The following is a 6,253-nucleotide window of genomic DNA, read 5'->3' on the forward strand; positions in this document are numbered from 1 at the left end:
TTCACTAGAAAATGCAACAACAACAGCAAAAAAAGCAGGAACCATTCCCTTTCCCAAATGCACTTGTGGTATGAAATGTGTGTGTGTACAGTGCTGGCCCAGAATATATACATAGAAACCTGCTTTTCAGGTCCCAATAAATTACAAATAATAGTAAGAGTACAATGTCCTTCGATTTTTTTACAGGCTTAAAGGAGTATCTTTCCATAAACAAGGAAGTTCAATCTTTATAGTAGGAAAGAGACTATTGCTTGTTCTTTCATATTATAAACAATATATAGAGACAAACTAAGAACAAAGTATCCGATGTATTCTACCATACACCTATATTTCTAAAGATTCATATCAACATAAAAGTGAAAGCAAGGGGCTGGGAAGGTGGCTCAGTGGTAGAGCGCTTGCCTTGCATGCATGAGGCCCTGGGTTCGATTCCTCAGCACCAAATAAGCAAAAAGAAAAAAGCCAGAAGTGGCGCTGTGGTTTAAGTGCTAGAGCACTAGCATTGAGCTGAAGAGCTGAGGGACAGCGCCCAGACCCAGAGTTCAGCCCTCACAACCGGACCCCCCCCAAAAAAAATTGAAAGCAAGATGCTAGAACCAGGATACTAATATGACAATTCACAAAAATATCTATTATAAGGATAGTAATCTTCCAAGCTAGCTTGTCACTTAAAATTTCATCCAATGGCATGCTCACTAGTGTCTCCTATCAATATATATATATATGTATAAATATCATATTGATATAGATATAGATCAGGGATCTGAGATACAGAAATGTTCAAACACAGAGATTACTTGCCTCCCATGAACCCATAGTGAAGGATTTCTTTAATTATGGTTGGATTTAACATTCCATAGTTATTCATTTATCTTCTTGTCTTTTCTTCTCATTAATTCCCCTCCTGAATTATCTCCATTATTTTAGTGTTTTAATTCTCTTTTACACAATTTATATCTATCACAACTAAATTTGAACCTAGCCTTCTTTAGTGTACAACATTAGAGAGCCTATCCATTCCCCATTTGTTGGGAGTAGTATTCCCGTTAGCTTGGCCCCACCTAAATGTGACAACAAACTTGTTTCTCAAAAGGTGAGTGTTTTCCAACACCAAAAAATGGCATCCAAACCCTTATTTTTCAAAGCTAAACATTTTTTCTGTTGTCAGTTGGACATGATGACCCAATTGCCTCAAGTTTAATGAGTCCAGGAAATAGCAATTGATTTCACCCCCAAGGGTTCCAGATCACTGGGTACTTACTGTGAATTGAAGACCACATTTCTTGGGAGGCATGAGATGTAGAGAAAAATCTCTGCTTGCTTTTGTCTCTGCTTGCTTAGAAAGATTAAAGCTACTTCCTGATGTAATAGTAGATCAGTTAGAAGTCATAGCTTCTTGGAAGCAAAATAATCAGGTAATAATTATGGATATATAACAATGGGTAAAAAATCAACCCATTTATGAAAAAATTGAGTAAGCAGTGAAGCCCAAAGTAGGGTTCAATAACATAAGGTGAGCCGGGCTCACGCTTGTAACCCTAGCTACTCAGAAGGCTGAGATCTGAGGATGGCGATTCAAAGCCAGCCCAGGCAGGAAAGTCCATGAAACTCTTATGTCCAATAAACCGCCTGACAACCTGAGTGGCGCTGTAGCTCAAGGGGTTGAGCGCTCCCCTTAAGCTGAAGAGCTGAGGGACAGCCCAGAAGTCAAGCCCCACAACCAACAAAAAAATAACATAACATAACATAAGGTGATTTTAAGCAACAGAGTTTTCCTAATACTTTATTTTATTAATATACATTAATTATGCATATTGAAGTATTCAGTGTAATAGTTCTATACCTGCCTAAAACATGCATTAATCAAATCCATAATCTTTTTTTTATCCACCTATACCCCTTTACCCTTTTCAATTTTTGTATCCTCCATTTAAGTTGGGATTTTTTTTTAGCTCTACCTATAAAAAATAAATTTGCACAATATTCTCTAGTTCCATTTATTTGGCTGCAAATGATACTAGTTCATTATTCTTTATGGCTGAATAATATTTTGTTGCATTTATATGTATTTCCTTTATCTACCCACTTTTGATTTTTTTTGTTTTTGTTTTGTTTTTTTGTTTGTTTGTTTGTTTTGGGTCCGGTCGTGGGGCCTGAACTCTGGGCCTGGGCCCTGTCCCTCAGCTCTTCAGCTCAAGGCTAGAGCTCTACCACTTGAGCCACAGCGCCACTTCTGGCTTTTTTCATTTTGCTTATGTGGTGCTGAGGAATCGAACCCAGGGCCTCAGGCATGCAAGGCAAGCACTCTACCACTGAGCCATCTTCCCAGCCCTATCTACCCACTTTTGATGTATACCTCCTGTAATTCCATACCTAAGTTATTAATAGTGAACATTTCTTTTTGTTATGCTGATTTCACTTCCTTTGTATGTATGCTGAGAAATAGATTAGATATATCATATAGGGAGAGAAATTTTAACAACAATTCATCAAAGGATTTATATCAAGGATACATAAGGAACTCATAAAACTTAAGAAAAATAACATTTATCTAATTTTCAAGTAGGGAAATGGTCTCACAGACACTTCTATAAAGAATGAAAACTCAGAAATATGGATAAACAGAAAAATATTCAATATCACTAACCATCAGAGAAAGAAAACCAATACTACAGTGAGATGCCACCTCACTCCAGTTAGAATGACTATTACAAAATTAAATGATAACAAATGCTGTTAAGTATATAGAGGAAAAGGAACTCTTTGACATTGACGGGAATGTAAAATAGTACAGACACTATGGAAAAAGGTATTGAAGTTGCTGTAATTTACCTTTACACAGAAAAAAACCCCTTAGGCTTTATAAGACACACTAGAAAACAGTCACATTTGGGCTTTAAAAATGAAATTCCCCATACATCGTTTTCAAGTAATAATAATAATTATATGTTACAGTTTGCCTTCACATCCTAAGTTCCTTAGACAAATTAATGTGTCACCAAAAATTAATAGGTTAAATTAGACTAGCAAGTAATTCAACTAGGCTAAATCTTTCTTTTTAAATATTAGTTCTCTTCATTCATTCTTTCTTTGATCTTATTTTTCTCATAATTTAGAAATAAGAACAATGAAAATGGGAGAAATAAATTATATTGTTGTTTGTTTTATGTAGCTTGAAAAGTCTGCCATTTCACAAAGAGTATTGTACATTATTCTGCATATGCTTAAGGCAATTTTCTCTGTGACTCACATACGCTATAGTATGAGATTTCTATATGTTTACAAATGATATTTTGTATTATTTGATGTGGGACCTTATATTGTTGAACATTTTATAATTAGAATGAAGATTTTATTAGAACATTTTACTAAATAAAATTCATACTAAAAAGAACTAATATATATATTTAAAAAACAGAAAAAGAAAACCTAAAAACAAACAAAAACCCTCTTGTTTCCATATCTTGGAGTTTATTTCAATTAGCATAATTTTATATGGTTATGTATACATAGCTATTGAGCTTTGGTGATCCTCTGCCAGGACTATCTTAGACATTTACCAATTATCACAAAGGAGGGAAACTATGGGTCTGGCTTACTTCACTTATTATGATTAATATGGCTTTTTTCAAAGTCTTTTGAATTCCTTATGAATTAGGTGATGTCATTCTTTCTGATGGAAGCATAGTATTACATTGTTTATATATACCTCATTTTCTTGATTCATTCATTTACTTAAGGGCATCTGGGTTGGTTCCATATCTTAGCTATGATAAATAATGTTATAATGAACAATATAATGAACATACTTGTGCCTCTAGCTATAGTGTGGCCTTGTTTGTGATCATTTAGGTAAATATCCAAGAGTAGTTTTGCTGGATCATAGCAGATCTCTATGTTTGTCTTTTGAGGTACCTCGATACTGCTTCCCGGAGTGGTTGAACAAGTTTACATTCCCACCAACAGTGTAATAGTGTTCCCTTCTGGTCGCATCCCTACCAGCACCTAATATTATTTGTTTTTTTGATAATGGCCATACTAACTGGGGTGAAGTGAAATTTCAATGTGGTTTTGATTTGCATTTCTTTTATGGCCAAAGATGTTGAAAATTTCTTCATGTGTCTATAGACTATTCTTATTTCCTCTCCAAAGAAGACTCTTTTTAATTATTTAACCCATTTATTATTGGGGTGGTTATTTCTTGGAGGATTTGTTTTGGGGGCAGTTTACCTATTTTTGAGCTCTAGGTTATTTTGGATTGGAGGCCTTTGTCTATTTCATAGCTACTGAAGATCTTCTCCCAATCTGTGGGTTTTCTATTTATTTTGCTAGCTATGTCCTTTTAGCATGCAAAAGCTCTGCAGTTATCCCATTTGTTCAGCCATTCTTCGATTTGTTGTGTTTCTGGATCTTCATTTAGGAAATTTCAGCCTGTGGAAAGAAGCCCTATTGTTTCACCTATCCCTTCCTATAATATTTTCAGGGTATCGGCTCTTACCTCCAGGTCTTTGATCCATTTAGAGTTGATTCTGGTGCAGGGTAATATATAAGGATCTAACTTCAGAATGTACTGTATGGGTTTTTTTTCCCTTCATTTTCCATCCTTTGGTTTATCCCCTGTTGTAACTGTTTTTTATTTTGGTACCATGTCGTGTCTATGTATTTATCTGATCTGAGGAAGGGAAGGGAAACAACAAAATGGTAAGACAAAGAACGAAGTGTGCATAATCGGCCTGAGGTGACTTGTGAAAATGGGCCGCTACTCTCTAGACCCAGAAAACCCCTTAAAATCATGGAAGTCAAGAGGTTCAGATCTTCGTGTTCACTTTAAGAACACCAGAGAAACAGCACAGGCCATCAAGGTATGCATATCCGAAAAGCGACCAAGTATCTGAAAGATGTCACGTTAAAGAAGCAATATGTGACATTCTGGCGGTACAATGGTGGAGTTGGCAAACAGTGGGGCTGGACACAGGGTGGGTGGCCAAAAAAGAGTGCTGAATTTCTACTGCACATGCTGAAGAATGCAGAGAGTAATGCAGAATGGAAGGGTTTAGATGTAGACTCCCTGGTCATTGAGCACATCCAGGTGAACAAAGCACCCAAGATGAGGGGGCGAATTTAACAGATCCCATGGTAGGATTAACCCATATATGAGCCACCCTTGCCACACTGAGATGATCCTTACTGAGAAGGAGTAAATTGTTCCTAAACCAGAAGGGGAGGTTGCACAGAAGTAAAAGGTATCCCAGAAGAAACTGAAGAAACCAAAACTTATGGCAAGGGAATAAATTCAGCATAAAATAAATGCAAATAAATGAATGTTGGTTATCATTTAAAAAAAAAAGAACAAAGTGGGAACCAATGCAACTGAGATATTCACAAGACACTATGTTGGAAATGAACTTTACAGCTTGGGAGGAGAGAGAGGGGGAATGGGATAAAAAGAGAGAGGGGCTAACAATGTTGGACAAGAAATGTATTCATTACCTTACTTATGTAACTGTAATCCCTGTACATCACCCTTACAATATTTTTTAAAAAGAACTAATGAGCAATGTGACATCAGTACTCAAGGACTCTGGACATCCGTATGTTTTAAACACATCCTATGATAAGATTGACCTTTGTTTTCCCTTCTTTCATTTGTGGTTTGAAGCAATAATCACTTTTACTTCCTTTTTTTAGAAGTGGGATTCATGAGATAAAATGTGTAGGAAGATCAAAGAGTACTACATAAATATTGTAATTTTCAGGGAAAATATTATGGTTATTTGTATCATATGCAGTAATGAAAATGGAAATTATTTACTCTAGAGACCCTGGCCACATAATCATTAAATTATTTGCATCTTGATAAATCATTTGCATGCTAATGAGAACATATTCCCAAATCAGCCTTTCCCAAAACTTCTCTATACTCTTATTATCAGGTATATATGATAACGTGACACAAAGATATAAAACCTTTAAAAGTCTGTGAAGAACATTACCTTTCTTTTCCTTTTACAATGCTTCTGGGAGGTTAGTGATTGCTTTATTTTAACTTGTTGTTCTAACTTGTTGATAATGAGCCCTTAATTGTGTGAGGGGTTTTTTTGCTTCCTTATTTATTTATATTTCACGTTTATGTTTACACCATAGATCATCACCTTCTTAGTGTGAGCAAGGTCTTTTCTCTAGGAAGAAATGGATGATCTAGTCCCTTGATAGGAAAAAAAAAATAAGATTACATCAGAATCCTTTTCCCAAT

At 35.6% G+C, this 6,253-nt stretch overlaps 1 pseudogene; it reads left to right on the forward strand.

The window, feature by feature from the left end:
• The first annotated feature begins 4,751 nt into the window (after positions 1 to 4,751).
• LOC105987111 lies at positions 4,752 to 5,291 on the forward strand (annotated as a pseudogene).
• The last annotated feature ends 962 nt before the right edge of the window (positions 5,292 to 6,253 follow it).

Source organism: Dipodomys ordii, unplaced genomic scaffold (assembly GCF_000151885.1).
Source record: "Dipodomys ordii isolate 6190 unplaced genomic scaffold, Dord_2.0 Scaffold39, whole genome shotgun sequence".
Taxonomy (NCBI): Eukaryota; Metazoa; Chordata; class Mammalia; order Rodentia; family Heteromyidae; genus Dipodomys; species Dipodomys ordii.